A 21,212-nucleotide genomic window follows, 5' to 3' on the forward strand; every position below is an offset into this window, starting at 1 on the left:
GGGCCGGGAAAGGGAGATAAGTAATTTGGAGGTCATTAAGATAAAACAGATGAAAAAGGGCATTTCTCCATCTAGATTCAGCTGCTGTTATACAACCAAGAGGATGCAGAGTTTTTAAACAGTCCCTCACATTAGGCTCTCCTCACTGATAAACACATTTCCTTAGTGTTGCCAATGAGAGTGAATGCCACATGTTGAATCAGAGCTATGGAGAACTTGCAGTGAAAGAATCCCCCAAAATGTACAGTAATACATGTTTAAGGGGAAGTAGGTCATTTCAGAAACATGTAGATTCCTTACTTACAAACCACAGCTGCTAATCCCAATAAAACTACATAATGTTTTGAAGTTGACTTTCCTTGCTTTGCTAGTAATGTGTTCTCTCTCTTTCCTAAACAAACCAAAGCACATTTAAACAATGTTTTGACTGAAACACTTCCCCTGAGTATACATGCTTCCTGTGATGTTGTGGTGTTCTGAGAACAGCTTTTTAAAGGGTTGTTCAGAGATATTCAACAGTGAAGCTGGTTTATTAAGCCCATTATGGCCATCTGATCTAACTTGGATCTTATTGGACCACATCAAACCCAAGACTTTCAAATTCATTTCAGTACATAATATGCATTTCCTAGAGAAACACCAATTAGATGTAACATGTACGTTAAAGGACTACTTTAGAGTTGTTCTATGCATCAGTGGATCTGAGAAATAGAGCATGTAAACACAGGATTATGGGTAAAGGTTTCAACCCTCCACAGCAGCAGAACTGCCTATTGCCTATACTGTATGTACTGTACATGTAAATTTACTGTGAACCGCAAGGCCAATTGCAGCCATTGCACATTCCTTTAGCTTTCATTACGGTCATGTCAAACAGATGCTGAGAAACAGAGTTTTAATGAAGCAGAGAAACCTAGCTGAGCCAAGGGAGATATGACTAGGGATATTTCCATGTAAAAGGGCCCATGAGCACCAACATGGGAAGTTCAGAGGAGCAGATCAAATGAAAGCTACCGTGCCTTGCAAAAGTATTCATCCCCCTTGGCGTTTTTTCCTATTTTGCATTACAACCTGCAATTTCAATAGATTTTTATTTGGATTTCATGTAATGGACATACACAAAATAGTTCAAATTAGTGAAGTGAAAAAAATTACTTGTTTAAAAAAAATCTAAAAAATAAAAAACTGAAAAGTGATGCGTGCATATGTATTCACCCCTTTGCTATGAAGCCCCTAAATAAGATCTGGTGCAACCAATTACCTTCAGAAGTCACATAATTAGTTAAATAAAGTCCACCTGTGTGCAATCTAAGTGTCACATGATCTGTCGCATAATCTCAGTATATACAGTGGGGAGAACAAGTATTTGATACACTGCCGATTTTGCAGGTTTTCCTACTTACAAAGCATGTAGAGGTCTGTAATTTTTATCATAGGTACACTTCAACTATGAGAGACGGAATCTAAAACAAAAATCCAGAAAATCACATTGTATGATTTTTAAGTAAATAATTTGCATTTTATTGCATGACATAAGTATTTGATACATCAGAAAAGCAGAACTTAATATTTGGTACAGAAACCTTTGTTTGCAATTACAGAGATCATACGTTTCCTGTAGTTCTTGACTAGGTTTGCACACACTGCAGCAGGGATTTTGGCCCACTCCTCCCTACAGATCTTCTCCAGATCCTTCAGGTTTCGGGGCTGTCGCTGGGCAATACGGACTTTCAGCTCCCTCCAAAGATTTTCTATTGGGTTCAGGTCTGGAGACTGGCTAGGCCACTCCAGGACCTTGAGATGCTTCTTACGGAGCCACTCCTTAGTTGCCATGGCTGTGTGCTTCGTGTCGTTGTCATGCTGGAAGACCCAGCCACGACCCATCTTCAATGCTCTTACTGAGGGAAGGAGGTTGTTGGCCAAGATCTCGCGATACATGGCCCCATCCATCCTCCCCTCAATACGGTGCAGTCGTCCTGTCCCCTTTGCAGAAAAGCATCCCCAAAGAATGATGTTTCCACCTCCATGCTTCACGGTTGGGATGGTGTTCTTGGGGTTGTACTCATACTTCTTCTTCCTCCAAACACGGCGAGTGGAGTTAGACCAAAAAGCTCTATTTTTGTCTCATCAGACCACATGACCTTCTCCCATTCCTCCTCTGGATCATCCAGATGGTCATTGGCAAACTTCAGACAGGCCTGGACATGCACTGGCTTAAGCAGGGGGACCTTGCGTGCGCTGCAGGATTTTAATCCATGACGGCGTAGTGTGTTACTAATGGTTTTCTTTGAGACTGTGGTCCCAGCTCTCTTCAGGTCATTGACCAGGTCCTGCCGTGTAGTTCTGGGCTGATCCCTCACCTTCCTCATGATCATTGATGCCCCACGAGGTGAAATCTTGCATGGAGCCCCAGACCGAGGGTGATTGACCGTCATCTTGAACTTCTTCCATTTTCTAATAATTGCGCCAACAGTTGTTTCCTTCTCACCAAGCTGCTTGCCTATTGTCCTGTAGCCCATCCCAGCCTTGTGCAGGTCTACAATTTTATCCCTGATGTCCTTACACAGCTCTCTGGTCTTGGCCATTGTGGAGAGGTTGGAATCTGTTTGATTGTGTGTGGACAGGTGTCTTTTATACAGGTAACGAGTTCAAACAGGTGCAGTTAATACAGGTAATGAGTGGAGAACAGGAGGGCTTCTTAAAGAAAAACTAACAGGTCTGTGAGAGCCGGAATTCTTACTGGTTGGTAGGTGATCAAATACTTATGTCATGCAATAAAATGCAAATTAATTATTTAAAAATCATACAATGTGATTTTCTGGATTTTTGTTTTAGATTCCGTCTCTCACAGTTGAAGTGTACCTATGATAAAAATTACAGACCTCTACATGCTTTGTAAGAAGGAAAACATGCAAAATCGGCAGTGTATCAAATACTTGTTCTCCCCACTGTATATATATATATATATATATATACACACACACACACACCTGTTCTGAAAGGCCCCAGAGTCTGTAACACCACTAAGCAAGGGGCACCACCAAGCAAGCGGCACCATGAAGACCAAGGAGCTCTCCAAACAGGATAAGTTGTGGAGAAGTACAGATCAGGGTTGGTTTATTTAAAAAAATATCAGAAACTTTGAACATCCCACGGAGCACCATTAAATCCATTATAAAAAATTGACAGAATATGGCACCACAACAAACCTGCCAAGAGAGGGCCGCACACCAAAACTCACAGACCAGGCAAGGAGGGCATTAATCAGAGAGGCAACAAAGAGACCAAAGATAATCCTGAAGGAGCTGCAATGCTCCACAGTGGAGATTGGAGTATCTGCCCATAGGACCACTTTAAGCCGTACACTCCACAGAGCTGGGCTTTATGGAAGTGTGGCCAGAAAAAAAGCCATTGCTTAAAGAAAAAAATAAGCAAACACATTTGGTGTTCGCCAAAAGGCGTGTGGGAGACTCCCCAAACATATGGAAGAAGGTACTCTGGTCAGATGAGACTAAAATTGAGCTTTTTGGTCATCAAGGAAAACGCTATGTCTGGCGCAAACCCAACATCTCATCACCCCCGAGAACACCAGCAGCATCATGCTGTGGGGATGTTTTTCCATCGCAGGGACTGGGAAACTGGTCAGAATTGAAGGAATAATGGATGCCGCTAAATACAGGGAAATTTTTGAGGGAAACCTGTTTCAGTCTTCCAGAGATTTGAGACTGGGACGGAGGTTAACCTTCCAGCAGGGCAATAACCCTAAGCATACTGCTAAAGCAACACTCGAGTGGTTTGAGGGGAAACATTTAAATGTCTTGGAATGGCCTAGTCAAAGCCCAGACCTCAATCCAATTGAGAAACTGTGGTATGACTTAAAGATTGCTCTATACCAGCGGACCCCATCCAACTTGAAGGAGCTGGAGCAGTTTTGCCTTGAAGAATGGGCAAAAATCCCAGTGGCTAGATGTGCCAAGTTTATAGAGACATACCCCAAGAGACTTGCAGCTGTAATTACTGCAAAAGGTGGCTTTACAAATTATTGACTTTGCAGGGGTGAATAGTTATGCACGCTCAAGTTCTGTTTTTTTTGTGTTATTTGTTGTTTGTTTCACAATAAAAAACATTTTGTATCTTCAAAGTGGAGGCATGCTGTGTAAATAAAATGATTTAAAAAAATCTAAAATATTTTTTATTCCAGGTTGTAAGGCAACAAAATAGGAAAAATGCCAAGGGGGTGAATACTTTCACAAGCCACTGTAGGAGTCTACATTTTTGGGAAATTAAGGCATATATGCATTTTTCAGGAATAAGCAAAGGCTTTGATTTCTGGTCAAACAGATAGAAAAGGGGACTTAGAAAACATCTACCAGAGAAAGTCTTAGAAGGTATTATAAATACATCAAAACACAATAATATTGAAGTAAAGCCCCCTGCCAACTAATATCAACACATATTTAGTTTAGTATAATTTGTTCTGGCTTCTGTAAGTCTAAGAAACATTGCCTTGTAATTCCTTTACCAAAAACCCACATATCTTTAAGGTATTTTCTAATTTGAGGAGGGAGGATAATGAAAGTCCACAGAATAACAAATAAAGGTAGACCTATCAATTAGTTGGTGTTTTTACTGATATCAATTTTGTTTAAGTGATTTAACTCAAAATTCTGTTCCCAAATCAGTTATGTTCAGCTGATAACTGTTTTCTTTCTGTCATCTGGTGGTCAAAGCAAAAGTTTGAAAAGTCTGGACAAGCCCTCCCTCCCGCTCTCTCCAATTAATGTCACCTCTTCCGTCTCTTACTGACACCTACCCATGAGCCCCTCTCTTTCCATTTCCTGTAACCAGCATCCTCACCCACTGAGCACCGACCGACACCGGACGTCCCTGGACGTTGAAAAGTAGTTGAAATTTGTTCAGTCCGCCCTGGCCTTGATTTCAACATCCACAGATGTCTGGACCAGCCTTAATTTGGGTCAAACATAGATATCCATGATTGGTTGAGATTTGGTTCGGTCCGGACCAAATCTGAACCAATGATAGACGTCTTTGTTTCACAAGTTTGGAGAGCACAGTATATATATTACATTACAGTAGATCACAGTACAGTAAATAAAATGTAGATTATAGCTCAGTACAGTCCTGTACTGTACAGTAAAATAGAGTTCAATACAGTACACAGTTGAGCACACTAGAGTTGAGTATACTATAATGTACTTAACTGCACTCTACTGAGCTGTACTTAGATGTCCAAACTTGTGAAACATAGACGTCTATGATTGGTTAAGATTTGGTCCAGTCCAACCAAATTTGGTCTTGTTTGGTGGCGGAGCTCATTTAAATAATAGCCAGTGCATAGAATAATACCCAAATATGCAAAGGAAGATATTGGTGTGTACCTATCACCATGAAGAGACTGACATTCGTATCCATAATTATGTATTTCTGTGTAGTACAGACCCATCATGAAATTTCGCAATTCTGTTACCGGGTGCAAATCCACTTACTGTAGTTCAATATCCAAAAGAGATTGTTTCAAAACTCAACGTGTCATGTCATAGCTGACACCCCATTCTTTCTTCAAACATCTTTTCATGTTAATTCAGAACAAATATTTAAGAGTTTTTGGAAAACATGCTTACATAAACTGAGGGAGATTTGACTGAAATTCTGTTACCAAACTTTGCAGTTCTTCCAGTAAATGCGTTTTTGTAAAAATGTCTGTGTAAATAGTTAAATGTAGTCCTTGTGCATAGAGTTGTATGGTTTGTTAAACTTTGAAATAAAAGGTTTTTGTTTTGGCATACATTTTCAATCTCAGCGCAAGTCCGTTACCGTGCAACTGCCCAAATACACAACTGCTGATGGTTCAGCCTGCCCAGTCAAAAGGGGTCAAACACAGCCCTAAGCAAAGACTCAGACTATAAGTTCTAGGACAACAGGCGCCTTCAGAACCACCTGTTTCCAGGTGGAAATCAAGGCCAGCAGTATTGGTATTTACCCAAGTGGAAAAGTAAACTGATAAACTCTGATTATTCCGGCGCTCAAAGTCTGATTATGCCGGCGCTCAAAGAAAGGAATGGTTGTCATGGGAGATGAACCTTCAGCTTCAGTCTAGATGTGTAAACAACCCACAATGCAACACAAAACAATATTCTGTGGGAAGTTTTTGTCCATGCTATCCTGGATTCCTTGGGATGTCGCAACTCTCACATTACCCCATTGAAGTTGAAATTAAAAATTGTTAAGGTAAGGGTTAAAGGTTAGGTAAGCGTTATAGTTAAGGTAAGGGGTTATGGTTAGGGTTTAGGGTACCCCAAGGATCCCGGATAGCACTAACCGGGAAGTTTTGCCCCCTCTTCCTCCTTGCCATGGAGAGGTTATTCCTCTCCATGGAAATCAATCATCCATACATACAGTAGGAGAAAACTGGGACTTAACACAGCGACTGCACAAACAGTACTTACATGTACAACCATTAAAGGTAGTAATGGGTAGTAAAGTACAGAATGTAACAATGTTATTAACTGATGGTCAACTTACACTACATGACCAAAAGTATGTGGACACCTGCTCGTTGTACATCTCATTTCTTCCACACCGATCTCGACAAACCATTTTTGTATGGACCTCGCTTTGTGCACGGGGGTATTGTCATGCTGAAACAAGAAAGGACCTTCCCCAAACTGTTGCCACAAAGTTGGAAGCATGGAATCGTCTAGAATGTCATTCAGTGGTGGTCAGTGCCGTTTAAGATGAGGGAGGACAATTATATTTTTCATGAACATGACCTTATTTCTATGACAGCATATTGGATGACTGTCATTCATATTCAATTCACCCAGTTCAATGTAACAGCGATAGGTTTAGGCTACTACATGATACTCAAATTTTCCCTATACCCATCATGAGTTTGCTACAACTTAGCCTATGAATGAAAGGTTACAACATAGGTGCACACACGGCGAGAGACAAATTTGAGGTGACACAGTGACAGAAAGTAACACATTCAGTACCACCTTGCACACATCTAGCTGATATAGGGTGTAATCATTAGTCCAACAGTGGCAAACAAATGTTTCTATTGGACAAATTCAGGTATGTTTATCCCCATTTTGTTCCGTTTGCTTCCGTTTAAGAAATATTTGAACAGCATCGCCGGAATGAATACACCACTGATCACACAAACACATTTCACTTTCATAGCAGCCACGTTGTATTCCTTCTTGCATCTATGCGCTCTCCTCCTCTCACCTTTTCCCTTCGCTTGTGGACTTCAATGCACAACAATTCAGCTGTATGTGACCAGGTGAAAAAAACTTTCCAAGCCAAACCGTATCATAACCGCTACACACAGCCTACATCGTTGTCACCATATTAGCTAATGTAACGACATAGTCAAAATAGCTAATGAAACTAATGGGTTAGTAAACCTGCTACAATCATGCAGTAACGTTACAGTGTACAGTCAGTAAGCAGTTTAGCACTTACACCGGTGGCCCTGGTGGCAATAAATTTGTCAAACCAAAAGCTTACCTTGACTTGGAAGAGTTCCAGTGTTGTGTTGGATAGTCATAGCCAGTTAGCTAACATAGCATCTCTTTGTTGGAGCAGGGTGTTTGAGTAGGCTAAACTAGCTAGCTGCATTTGTTAGCTAAGTAAGTGAAACTGAAAATAAATGACACTCTCTATCTTGCGTCTACTTCATTTTGGAAGAAATGAATTTGTTCAAAACTGTTAAACTATTGTCTTTCTCTCTTTTTGAGGCAACTACTAACCACATTTTATGCACTGCACTGCTAGCTAGCTTATGCTTTCAGTACTAGCTTCATTCTCTGATCCTTTGATTGAATGGACAACACGTCAGTTCATGCTGCAATAGCTCTGATAGGTTGGAGGACGTCCTCCGGAAGTTGCAATAAATACTGTAAGTCTATGGAAGGGGGTGAGAACCATGAACCTCCTAGGTTTTGTATTGAAGTCAATGTGCCCAGAGGAGGACGGAAGCTAGCCATCCTCTGGCTACACCATGGTTATACCCTACAGAGTGATGTTGAGGCTATTGTAGACCTTCATTGCAAAATAGTGTTTTAATCAATTATATTTAGTATAATTTTTATCTTAAAAAGGATACTTTTTTGGTGTTTCACTGAGGAACATAGTCCTCCCCTTCCTTTTCTGAAGATCCTCCCCTTCCTTCTATGAAGACCCTCCACTTATGTCATTGTATGCTGTAGCGTTAAGATTTCCCTTCACTGGAACTAAGGGGCTAGCCCGAAGAATGAAAAACAGCTCTAGACCATTATTCCTCCTCCACCAAACTTTACAGTTGGCACTATGCATTCGGGCAGGTAGCGTTCTCCTGGCATCCGCCAAACCCAGATTTGTTCGTCAGACTGCCAGATGGTGAAGCGGGATTCATCACTCCAGAAAATGCATTTCCAGTGCTCCAGAGTCCAACGGCGGCGAAACTTACACCACTCCAGCCGACGCTTGGCATTGCACATGGTGATCTTAGGCTTGGAAACCCATTTCCTGAAGCTCCCGATGAACAGTTCTTGTGCTGACGTTGCTTCCAGAGGCAATTTGGAACTCGGTAGTGAGTGTTGCATTCGAGGACAGATGATTTTTACGCGCTACACGCTTCAGCGCTCTCATTCTGTGAGCATGTGTGGCCTACCACTTTGTGGCTGAGCCGTTGTTGCTCCAAAACATTTCCACTTCACAATAACAGCACTTACAGTTAGTTGACCGGGGCAGCTCTAGCAGGGCAGACATTTTAGGAACTGACTTGTTAGATGGGTGGAATCCTATGGCGGTGCCACATTGAAAGTTACTGAGCTCTTCAGTAAGACCATTCTACTGCCAATGTGGAGATGTCTCTGGAGATTGCATGGCTGTGTGCTCAATTTTACACAGCTGTCAGCAACGGGTGTGGCTGAAATAACCAAATCCATTCATTTGAAGGGGTGTCCACATATTTTGTATATTTAGTGTATAAACCTTGTGGTGCACCACTGATAAGTTGAAAATAATGTTCAAATGCACAGAAGGCAGCAAAGAAGATGAAATTTAAAAAAGAAAAACAGCTCAGAGGGAGGATGACTGATATGAAGAAGGGTCACACAAAACACAAAAACAGTCAGGAGCAAAGTGCAAGATTTCATTATGAAAACTCAAAATTGCTAGCTCTGTACCAGGACATCTAAAGCCAATGTTCCACCTCTTCAACTGCCACATAAGGACAAGGCACGCCAGTCAGCCAGTCAGCCAGCCAGTCAGCCAGCCAGCCAGCCAGTCAGCCAGCCAGCCAGCCAGCCAGCCAGCAAGCCAGCCAGCAAGCCAGTCAGCAAGCCAGTCAGCAAGCCAGTCAGCAAGCCAGTCAGATAGTAAGAGTCACAGACAGCAGTGGTTTAAAGTGCTGAAATAAAGTGCTGAGACCTTCAGTGTCCCCATGTGTTATGTAACCGTGTTTCAAATGAGACTCACACCACTGCTATTATGACCCTATCCTATCTATCCATCAGTCCTCCAGTATGGAGTAGTACAGTGTGACTGTCTAACGCTGCTCTCTGACCCAGGAGTACACTCAAACCCTTAAGGCTGCGGATTGCAGAAATATTTTATTGATTGTAACTGTCCACTTATTCTTCCTGCATACAGGCAGAATTCAGACCAGTCACTCGTCAATGTCTAAAGTAAGAATAGTCTTTGGATCTCTCATGCCTATTACAACTAAATGTTCCCTCTAAGCTGCACACGCCAGACATTTGAAATATCAGCGCGCAGAGAGAAGTACGAGATTGAACTTCATTGAACTTTCTAGTTTTCCCCGTTAGTTAACACTATCAATGTTTCCATTGTAATCGAATCAATGCAATATTAGACACTTTCAATGCAACATACTGAAACAAAACGAACTATGCAAGACTTAGTATGCAAAACTAACTGTGCCAGAGATTTTGTTGGGCAGAACACAGAGTAGGATTCTATTGCATTGACAGGCACGACTCATACTCTACACAAACCGTTGCGCCATAACCAATCAGAGCTGCAGTAGGTCTATATGCAAATAGACCATTGCCATACAGTGCATTCGGAAAGTATTCAGACCCATTTACTTTTTCCACATTTTGTTACGTTACAGCCTTATTCTAAAATGGATTAAATAGCTTTTTTCTTCTCATCAATCTACACACAATACCCCATAATGGCAAAGTGAAAAAACTGAAATATCACATTTACATAAGTATTCAGACCCTTTACTCAGTACTTTGTTGAAGCTCCTTTGGCAGTGATTACAGCCTCGAGTCTTCTTGGATATGACGCTATAAGCTTGGCACACCTGTATTTGGAGAGTTTATCCCATTCTTCTCTGCAGATCCTCTGAAGCTCTGCCAGGTTGGATGGGGAGTGTCGCTGCATAGCTATTTTCAGGTCTCTCCAGAGATGTTCGATCGGGTTCAAGTCCGACATTTAGAGACTTGTCCCGAAGCACTCCTGTGTTGTCTAGACTGTGTGCTTAGGGTCGTTGTAATGTTGGAAGATAAACCTTCGTCCCAGTCTGAGCGCACTGGAGCAGGCTTTCATCAAGGATCTCTCTGTAGGGCCTCCCGGGTGGCGCAGTGGTCTAGGGCACTGCATCGCAGCGCTAGCTGTGCCACCAGAGACTCTGGGTTCGCGCCCAGGCTCTGTCGCAGCCGGCCGCGACCGGGAGGTCCATGGGGCGACGCACAATTGGCCTAGCATCGTCCGGGTTAGGGAGGGTTTGGCCGGTAGGGATATCCTTGTCTCATCGCGGACCAGTGACTCCTGTGGCGGGCCGGGCGCAGTGCACGCTAACCAAGGTAGCCAGGTGCACGGTGTTTCCTCCGACAAATTGGTGCGGCTGGCTTCCGGGTTGGAGGCTGTGTTAAGAAGCAGTGCAGCTTGGTTGGGTTGTGTTTCGGAGGACGCATGGCTTTCGACCTTCGTCTCTCCCGAGCCCGTACGGGAGTTGTAGCGATGAGACAAGATAGTAATTACTAACAATTGGATACCACGAAATTGGGGAGAAAAGGGGGTAAAATTAAAATAAAAAAGGATCTCTGTACATTGCGCCGTTCATCTTTCCTTTGATCCTGACTAGTCTCCCAGTCCCTGCCCCTGAAAAACATCCCCACAGCATGATGCTGCCACAACCATGCTTCACAGTAGGGATGGTGCCAGGTTTCTTTCAGACTGGGACGACATGATGCTTAGCATTCAGGCCAAAGAGTTCAATCTTGGTTTCATCAGACCAGAGAATCTTGTTTCTCATGGTCTGAGAGTCCTTTAGGTGCCTTTTGGCAAACTCCAAGTGGGATGTCATGTGCCTTTTAATGAGGAGTGGCTTCTGTCTGGCTACTCTTCCATAAAGGCCTGATTGGTGGAGTGCTGCAGAGATGGGAGAACCTACCAGAAGGACAACCATCTCCACAGAGGAACTCTGCAGCTCTGTCAGAGTGACTATCGGGTTCTTGGTCACCTCCCTGACCAAGGCCCTTCTCCCCTGATTGCTCAGTTTGGCCGGGCGGCCAGCTCTGGGAAGAGTCTTGGTGGTTCAAAACTTCTTCCATTTAAGAATGATGGAGGCCACTGTGTTCTTGGGGACCTTCAATGCTGCATACATTTTTTGGCAGCCTTGCCCAGATCTGTGCCTCGACACAATCCTGTCTCGGAGCTCTATGGACAATTCCTCCGACCTCATGGCTTGGTCTTTTCTCTGACATGCACTGTCAACTGTGTGACCTTATATAGACAGGTGTGTGCCTTTCCAAATCATGTCCAATCAATTGAATTTACCACCGGTGGACTCCAATCAAGTTGTAGAAACATCTCAAGGGTGATGAATGGAAACAGGACGCACCTGAGCTCAATTTCAAGTCTCATAGCAAAGGTTCTAACTACTTATGTAAATAAGGTATCTTTTTTTAATTCTTTATACATTTGCAAAAATGTTTAAAAACCTGATTTCACATTTTCATGATGAGGTATTGTGTGTAAATTGATGAAGCAAAAAACATATTTAATCCATTTTAGAGTAAGGCTGTTACGTAACAAAATGTGGAAAAGGGAAGGGGTCTGAATACTTTACGAATCCACTGAATGTGGTAGCAATTGAGCTGGGGACAAGGTTAGACAGAATAAGTCATATGGGTCTGTGGGAACACGTACATGCCACTCCAGTCCCGTTCCAGCTGGAAAATATGACATAATGTCTCAGGGAGGCCTGACTCTGCTATGACGAGCCTTATATCAGAATGAGGACAGGGACAGAACCAGACGGCACACGGGTGTTGCTTTGGCGATAATTTGTCAAAGGGGACAAGATTTGCATGAGCTACTTTCCCATTCAAACCCACAGTGGCATGCTAACCTTGAGCTGGCCAACTCCACCTCACAGTCAAATCAGCAGGAAACAGGAAGCTCATCAGGACTCATGGACCCAATTTTCTCCATGACACCGCATTCCTTTTCCAGTGTAAGGTTTCCATAATTAATCCATTTTTCTCCATGACACCTTGTGACTGTTCCAAAGCAGTGTAAGGTGTCTATGATGAGAGGGACAGAGTGATTGTGTTTGCAAAACTGATGACAAGATGTTTTGGGTGGGCTATGCTAAACGCTGAGCTAATGTTCAGAGCTTGTTCAACAAACCTGCTTAAACCAGATGAGTTCTAAGACATCCAATTTGTGGAAAACATCTACCGACACTGTTTATTTGAACCTAGCCTCATGTAATGAATGTGGAACGGTAAATCAGGCCTGTGTGATGAGTAATCTTGCCTGAGACCTGAAGACTGGTTTTCGCTCCTTGAGCTAATGACTAGGCTTTAGCTCAGCGGGCTAGCAGTCTAGTGGTATACAGTTGAGCCGGGTTCAACCCCCACCAGTCACACACGGTTGCTGGAGACACGGATTCCACTGTTGACTAGAAGAAACCCGTAGAGGAAACTCAACACCCTGTTGAGCTGTTTATGTTCCCCACACTATGCCCACAACAAAGAGACCAACAAGTCTATGTGGTCTTGTCTGCTTCCTTGAGGGCTGAATCGAAGCCCTTGCCTTGCACAGAGTCTTCCAGCTAACCTTCCTACAGCATGATCACATCCTCTGTGTGTGTGTGTGCAGATCTGTGTATGTATGTATGTATGTATGTATGTATGTATGTATGTATGTATGTATGTATGTATGTATGTATGTATGTCACTCAGAGGGTAAATGGGAAGACAACATTTTTAAGTGCCTTTAAACGAGGTATGGTAGTAGGTGCCAATCGCACCGGTTTGAGTGTGTCAACAACTGCAAAGCTGCTGGGTTTTCATGATCAAGTTTCCCCTATGTATCAAGAATGGTGCACCACCCAAAGGACTTCCAGCCAACGGCAGGCCAGTGGTCGAAAACAGGTCATTGATGAAAGAGGACAAAGGAGGCTGACACGAACTGTGCATAGTAACAGACAGGCTACATAGTCAACTGTCTGTCCAGTACAACATTGGTGCCCAAAGACGTGCATAAAAGAATGCATAACTCGTTGTACCTTGACACGAATGGGGTATGGCAGCCGACGACCTAACAGAGTTCCACTTCTTTCTGAAAAAACAAGAAACTGCGATTGCAGTGGGCTAAGCAACGAAAACACTGGACACTGGAGAATTGGAAAACCATTGCCTGGTCTGTTGAATCCCAGTTCCTGCTGTTTCACATGAGTACATGCATCCATCATGCTGCGTGTCAACATTGCAGGCTGGTGGTGTGATGGTGTGGGTTGTGTTTTCATGGCACACATGGGCCCTTTGATAAAATTGGAGTAACGTTTGAATGCCACAGGACATCTGAACATCATTGCCAATCAGGTGCATCCCTTCCTGGAGGCAGTGTATCCATCTGCAAATTCATTTTTTCAACAGGATAATGCATCATGCCACAAGGCTAGGATTGTCCAGAAATGGTTCCACGAACATGACAGTGAATTCAGCTTACTGCCATGTCACCAGATCTCAATCCAACTGAGCATCTGTGGGATGAGATGGAACAAGCTAATCAGAGTAGAGATCCTCTACAAGCCAACTTGACGCAGCTGTGGGAAGCAATGGAGTCAACATGGGCTAGCATCCCTGTGGAACGCTTTCAATGTCTTGTAGAGTCCATGCCCTGACGAATTGAGGCTGTTCTGAGGGCAAAAGGGGGTGCAACTCACTATTAGGAAGGTGCCTCTAATGTTTTGTACATTCAGTGTATTATCTTATCCCATTCCAATGGTTTAGATATTAAATTGCTATAATTTATGCCCTGCTGTTTTTGTTTGTTGCTTAAAGTTGCACTATGCAGATATTACTCTGTCATTTCCTGTTCGCAAAACTCTAATAGTTCGCCTAATTTCAGTATGTGACAAAATAAGCTGGTACAATGATTCTCCACGCTATACTATTTAAACCGCTGAAGTATATTTTCCATAACCAAACATGTTGTTGCTTCTGCTGTTTGAAGCTGGTGTACAAAACCGAAACTAAAAGATGCAAAAACACAACTTAAGAACGGGAAGCATAGAAATAAAGCACATAAAACAGATCTACCGCTTCCTAGACTTGCTTTCAAGTAGAATGATAGATCTATAGAGTACCACAGTATGAGTCAAAATACCCCAAAAACCAAGCGATCAAACAAGGAAATGGTTCCAATCGTTTTTCCATCATTCATTTTTCCCATAGGAAATTTTACAAACACTTAATAATAAGGACTGCGTTTCATGTAGGCTTACCCTGTATTTAACCCTGTCACGACTTCTGTCGAAGTCGATGCCTGTCCTTGTTCGGGCGGCGGTCGACGTCGCCGGTCTTCTAGCCATCGCCGATCCATTTTTCGTTTTCCATTTGTCTTGTCTTGTTTTCCCACACACCTGGTTCTCATTTCCCTCATTATGTGTTGTGTATTTAACCCTCTGTTTCCCCCATGTCTTTGTGTGGTATTGTTTATTCGGTTTCATGTTATGCGCACGTTAGTCTGTTGCGCTGGGTTATGTTAACCCGTATTGTTATTTCGTGTTCACTTTGCCGTGTGTTTTTGGTTCGCCTAAAGAAATATCTGTGTCATACGGAGAGAATTAGTCTCTTTATTATTGACTCTCCTGCGTTTCCCGTGGGGCTGGGCCTACCCTGGTTAACTTGTCATAACCCCACTGTTTCTTGGCCACAGAGGGCTCTCACAGGGTGGTTGCGAGAGTGCTCAGGTAAGTGTTTAGGGGTTTCCGTTGGTGCCACTACGGTGGAGAGTCCAGACCAGGTCTCCACCGTGTGCATTCCCCCTGAATATGCCGATTTGGCTCTCGTCTTCTCTAAAAAGAAGGCGACTCAATTACCACCTCATCGACGGGGCGATTGTGCGATATATCTCCTGGTAGGCGCTGCACTTCCCAGGAGTCACGTGTATCCCCTCACAGGCTGAGACGGAGGCTATGGAAACATATGTCTCCGAATCCCTGCGTCAGGGGTACATTCGGTCCTCCACTTCACCCGCCTCCTCTAGGTTCTTTTTTGTGAAGGAGGAGGGAGGTCTGCGCCCGTGTATTGACTATCGGGGTCTGAATCAGATCACTGTGAGGTATAGTTACCCGCTACCGCTCATAGCCACAGCGATAGAGTCAATGCACGGGGCGCGCTTCTTCACCAAACTAGATCTCAGGAGCGCTTATAACCTGGTGCGTATCCGGGAGGGAGATGAGTGGAAGACGGCTTTCAGTACCACCTCTGGGCACTATGAGTACCTCGTCATGCCGTACGGGTTGATGAATGCTCCATCAGTCTTCCAAGCCTTTGTATACAAGATTTTCAGGGACCTGCACGGGCAGGGTGTAGTGGTGTATATTGATGACATTCTGATATACTCCGCTACACGCGCCGAGCATGTGTCCTTGTGCGCAAGGTGCTTGGTCGACTGTTGGAGCATGACCTGTACGCCAAGGCTGAGAAATGCCTGTTCATTCAACAGTCCGTCTTTTTCCTAGGGTATCGCATTTCCACCTCAGGGGTGGAGATGGAGAGTGACCGCATTGCAGCCGTGCGTAATTGGCCGACTCCCAACACGGTAAAGGAGGTGCAGCGGTTCTTAGTGTTTGCCAACTACTACCAGAGGTTTATCCGATGTTTTGGTCAGGTAGCGGCTCCCATTACCTCACTGCTGAAGGGGGGCCCGGTGCGCTTGCAGTGGACAGCTGAGGCGGACAGGTCTTTTAGTCACCTGAGGGCTCTGTTTACTTTGGCTCCCGTGCTGGCTCTTCCGGATCCCTCTTTGGCGTTCATAGTAGAGGTGGACGCGTCCGAGGCTGGGATAGGAGCTGTGCTCTCTCAGCACTCGGGTACACCACCGAAGCTCCGCCCCTGTGCTTTCTTCTCGAGGAAGCTCAGCCCGGCGGAGCGAAACTATGACGTGGGGGACCGGGAGTTGTTGGCTGTCGTCAAGGCTTTGAAGGCGTGGAGACATTGGCTTGAGGGGGCTAAACACCCTTTTCTCATCTGGACTGACCACTGCAATCTGGAGTATCCGGGCGGCGAGGAGACTGAACCCTCGCCAGGCAATGTGGGCCATGTTTTTCACCCGTTTTGTTTTCACCCTTTCTTACAGACCAGGTTCCCAGAACGTGAAGGCAGACGCACTGTCCCTGCTGTATGACACAGAGGAGCGACCCATGGATCCCACTCTCATACTCCCGGCCTCCTGCCTGGTGGCGCCGGTAGTGTGGGAGCTGGACGCGGACATTGAGCGGGCGTTGCGTACAGAGCAGAACTCGCTCCGCCACTCCTCCACTAACCTCTCCCCCTTTCAGTGTGTATTGGGATATCAGCCGGTTCTGGCTCCTTGGCATCAGAGTCAGACCGAAGCTCCTGCTGTGGACGACTGGTTCCGGTGTGCCGAGGAAACATGGGACGCCGCCCATGTTCACCTTCAGCGCGCCGTGCTGCGCCAGAAAGTTGGCGCAGACCGTCACCATAGTGAGGCCCCGGTGTTCGCACCAGGGGACCGGGACACCTGCCCCTCCGACTGCCCTGCCGGAAGTTGGGTCCGCGGTTTGTGGGGCCATTTAAAAAGTCCTGAGGAGAGTGAACGAGGTTTGTTACAGGTTACAGCTTACCTCATTAACCCCTCGTTCCATGTGTCTCTCCTCATGCCGGGTGGTTGGACCGCTCCAGGAGTCTGAGGTGCGGGAGGTTCCTCCGCCCCCCTTTGGACATCGAGGGGGCCCCAGCGTACTCCGTTCGTTCCATACTGGATTCGAGACGTCGGGCGAGGGGCCTTCAGTACCTCGTGGACTGGGAGGGGTATGGTCCGGAGGAGAGATGCTGGGTTCCGGTGGAGAACGTGTTGGATCCTTCCCTGCTGCAAGAGTTCCACCGTCTCCATCCGGATCGCCCTGCGCCTCGTCCTCCGGGTCGTCCCCGAGGCCGGTGTCAATGCGCTGCTGGAGCCGCGCATCAGGGGGGGTACTGTCACGACTTCTACCGAAGTCGATTACTCTCCTTGTTCGGGTGGCGGTCGACGTCGCCAGTCTTCTAGCCATCGCCGATCCATTTTTTATTTTCCATTTGTCTTGTCTTGTTTTCCCACACACCTGGTTTTCATTTCCCTCATGTGTTGTGTATTTAACCCTCTGTTTCCCCCATGTCTTTGTGTGGTATTGTTTGTTCTATTTCATGTTATGCGCACATTAGTCTGTTGCGCTGGGTTATGTTAACCCGTATTGTTATTTCGTGTTCACTTTGCCGTGTGTTTTTGGTTCGCCTAAATAAAAGGCTCCGTTGGCTACCCAATATCTGCTCTCCTGCACCTGACTCCCTTACAGCCATTTACGCATACCTGGCAAACCCCCCAAAATGATATGCTAATTAACTGCTAATGTGGCTATCATAAAGAACTACAAATGCCATGATAATCTGGACGAGACTGCTGAATCGATGCAAAGGTAAGAATTTCTGGATCAACTATCTAATGTTAGCTCAATTTAGTAATGAATAAATTGGCTAAATTTCTTTAAATTGACAATTCTGTGAACTGTCTCGTGCAAATGTTTTTATTGACACAATACCTGTTAGCAAAGGTGTCAGCTAGAGTTGACGTGCAGGAGCTTGCAGGGATTTGTAGTCTTGCATGATGTCTACTTTCATGCTAATTAGCATTTTTGAATCTGAGAGTAAATAGAGACGAATATATTGATAAGTCACCTTATCAATAGATTTACATGGTTATCAAAACATCCCACCAGAGTAAACCTACACAAAACACAGCCCTTATTTTAAGTGTTTCTAAATTTCCCTATGGAAAAACCATTTCCATGTTTGACCGCTAGGTAGTATGACACCTCCAGCCTGGGGTTCACATGAACTCACATTTATTTGTGAATTTGGTCAGGTTGCCCAAAACGTACATATTACCACTTTCATATGGATTGAAGAGATGGACATGATAAGTCACACACAATAGGTCATGTCCATGTGGTCCCCTGGGACTCCCAATGTTCATGTGAAACCTGGTCTGGTCCAGCAGCATATGTGCTCACAAGGCAGCTTTCTCTGAGTCACGATTCCATTTGCTTTCCCTTTGACTCTACTGTACAATACTGGCCAGATATCTCCATCGCTCAGTATTCTAACAGAGGTATTTCACACATCCAGCCCCGTGTTTTCGGTGACATGGCGGTAAGCTGAATTCCCTGTCATGTTCGTAGAACCATTCCCGCTGTAGATGAGGCAGGTTGAGGGGATGGTCGGCCAGCTAACAGCTCTCAGCACAGGGGAGGAATGTAGCACACTACTGCAAAGAGCACTGGTAATGTGCTGGACAGTGAGGCTACTTTATTCTTGGCAAATGTAGCATGCTGCTTTGTGGATAATTGGAGTGAGGCTATATGTTTAGCATAACTAGGAGTTGTTCCTGACCATGTGACCTTACCAGGAAAAACTATCTTAGTAATAAGCTTGGCTAGGGCCTAGTTATAGGCTTTAGTATACTTGGACCCTGAGCTTTTCCTGCTCTGGCTATGTCAGGAAAAACTCAGGAACCTGCATATAACACAGTCAAGACTGCTGAGTCTGTGCTAGGCTAATGTAGCGTGTCACTGTAGTAATTGTAGACTACTATTATGTGTACTGCTGATGAGTAATTCTATAGTAGGCTACAGCGCGCGTTATTCCTTATGGTTTGCGAAGCTCACAGCAAGAAACAAACAAAAATAAACATTGAAGAAATTAGACTGGGGCCCATCGCAGCAGCCAACCTCACAGTTTGTCAAACACACACCTTAACACTACACCCACATTTATACTGAGATGCTGGCTCAATGAGCCGACAACAGTAAAGTAGCTAGCTACTGTATATAATCTAGAATAGCTGTTAATAACAGCTTTGATAGAGTTAGTAATAGTAGGACAGTTTTTCAGTAGCCTTTTGCATTTTGATGTTACATAGAAAGCATTGTGTTCATTTTTCGGTACAGATCCTTTCAAAGGAAATTGAATCAGGTAGTAAAAGAACGGGCATTGCTCAAATTCTGTGGTGATTATTTTCAGAGAAATCAAAAGGAGTGTCTGTAACAAAAAGTTCCCTGTTGTTCAAGTTCAATAGCCTACTGTAAATAAAATAAATCACATCATAAAGGTGACCTACTAAGTATTTCACAGAGCAGTGTGTGAAGTCTTCACAAGAATAGTAAACAAACAAACATTTGACCAACTGGGGACCTTTTGTTAGTCCCCACGAGGAAAAAGGCTATTTCTAGGGGGTTTAGAGTTAAGGTTACAATTAGTGTTAGGTTAGGGGTTAAAAGTTAGATTTAAGGTTAAGGTTTTGGGGTTAAGGTTAGGGTAAGATCTAGGGGTTAGGAAAAATACGATTTTGAATGGGAATCAATTGTTTGTCGCCACAAGATTAGTTAAACAAGACTGTAAGTGTGTGTGTGTCCCTGAGGACGCCAGGTGTTGAAATGCCCCAGGCTTCTCAGAGTCCTTGTCCTTGGAACAATGAGAAAGGTCTCCAACCCAGCCAATGTTGATAAAATAATTGGTCTCAATAAATTGGTAGGCTTATTTTCCAGAAATCAACAACAGAAATGGGCTATTCAGGCAATTCCATGTTAAGAGTGTTGCTGAGACTCATATTTTTTACTTTAAAATGTATGTCAAACAAAAAGCTTTTATTACAAGGTTAAACAAACCATGCAACTACTTTGAACCATTTCCACGGAAACGTTCACAGAAACACATTTACGTGCAGAAGGAAAGTTGGGTAAAATGATGGTTTGTGCTGTCATTCAGTTAGCATCACTTTAACCGTGGAATTGCACCAGTCTAGCCAATTTATCACCAATGGTAAATTGTCAACTGCACTGTGTTCAAGAACTGACCACTTTCATGTCGCAAACTCCCAATATTTCAAGTTAACCCCAAGGTAGGTGCCACTTCCCCGCAATATTACGTCATTTCACTTCCCTGAATAAACTGTGTTTCTCAAAATAGTGCGAGGATGTTGATGAGAACACAGCACCAGAAAACTTAATTGCCAATAGCCTGTCCAAGCAAACACTTCGGTGCACCCCGATTACCTTGAATACAGCTGCAGTCTGGCAAGGTTTACTGCCAGCTCTTGACTTGAGGTAGCAGCGTATTCTGTTATTAATATTAATACAAATTAGTCCGACAGATTCTTCGACTGAGAAAAACACCTTCGCCAAGCAATTGCTGAAACGTCATCCTCATGTCACCTGACCAATATTCTCAATTTCAAATCGATAGCTCAATGGACAGGTAAATATCCGAATTCTCATCATCATGAATAACACCTCAATCTTACCAGCTGTTCGCCCTCGTTTGTGAAGCGAAGTACACCGATTTATTGACGTTGATCTTGTCTTTCCGTGGGATTACAGGGAGTATTCCAGTCCCGGATAGCAATATTTACGAGAGAGCAATTGTGAGTGCGGCTCCCTGTGTAACCTAGTTTATGCTGTAGCCTACTGACAGAGAGTGGTAGGCTTGGTTACACAAGTCTTATTCTCTGCCTCTCAGCATAACCAGACATTGTGCACCAACCTACTCTGCTGTGATGCAGAACTAGAATCAGCAAGCCATCTACAGGGCAGTGATGGTAATGTTAGGCTGCAAAATATTTGATTCTCACCACCGATCTGCCACTTGCGGGTAGGT

General features: G+C 44.2%; 1 protein-coding gene across 5 annotated transcripts in view; it reads right to left on the minus strand.

The window, feature by feature from the left end:
- LOC139545919 (phosphatidylinositol 4-phosphate 5-kinase type-1 beta-like) overlaps positions 1-21,092 on the minus strand; it is an 82,324-nt gene extending 61,232 nt beyond the window's left edge. Inside the window, exons 1-2 of one of the 5 annotated variants that reach the window (XM_071354150.1) lie at positions 20,860-20,984; positions 18,101-18,199 (exon numbers count right to left, since the gene is read on the minus strand). The gene's annotated coding sequence lies outside the window, so the exon portion shown is untranslated. Of the gene's footprint in view, positions 1-18,100; positions 18,200-20,611; positions 20,734-20,859 lie in introns of those variants that run through there. The other 4 variants (XM_071354149.1, XM_071354148.1, XM_071354154.1 and 1 more) reach the window with 4 other exon arrangements.
- Positions 21,093-21,212: the final 120 nt, after the last annotated feature.

This window comes from Salvelinus alpinus, chromosome 19 (assembly GCF_045679555.1).
Source record: "Salvelinus alpinus chromosome 19, SLU_Salpinus.1, whole genome shotgun sequence".
NCBI lineage: Eukaryota > Metazoa > Chordata > Actinopteri > Salmoniformes > Salmonidae > Salvelinus > Salvelinus alpinus.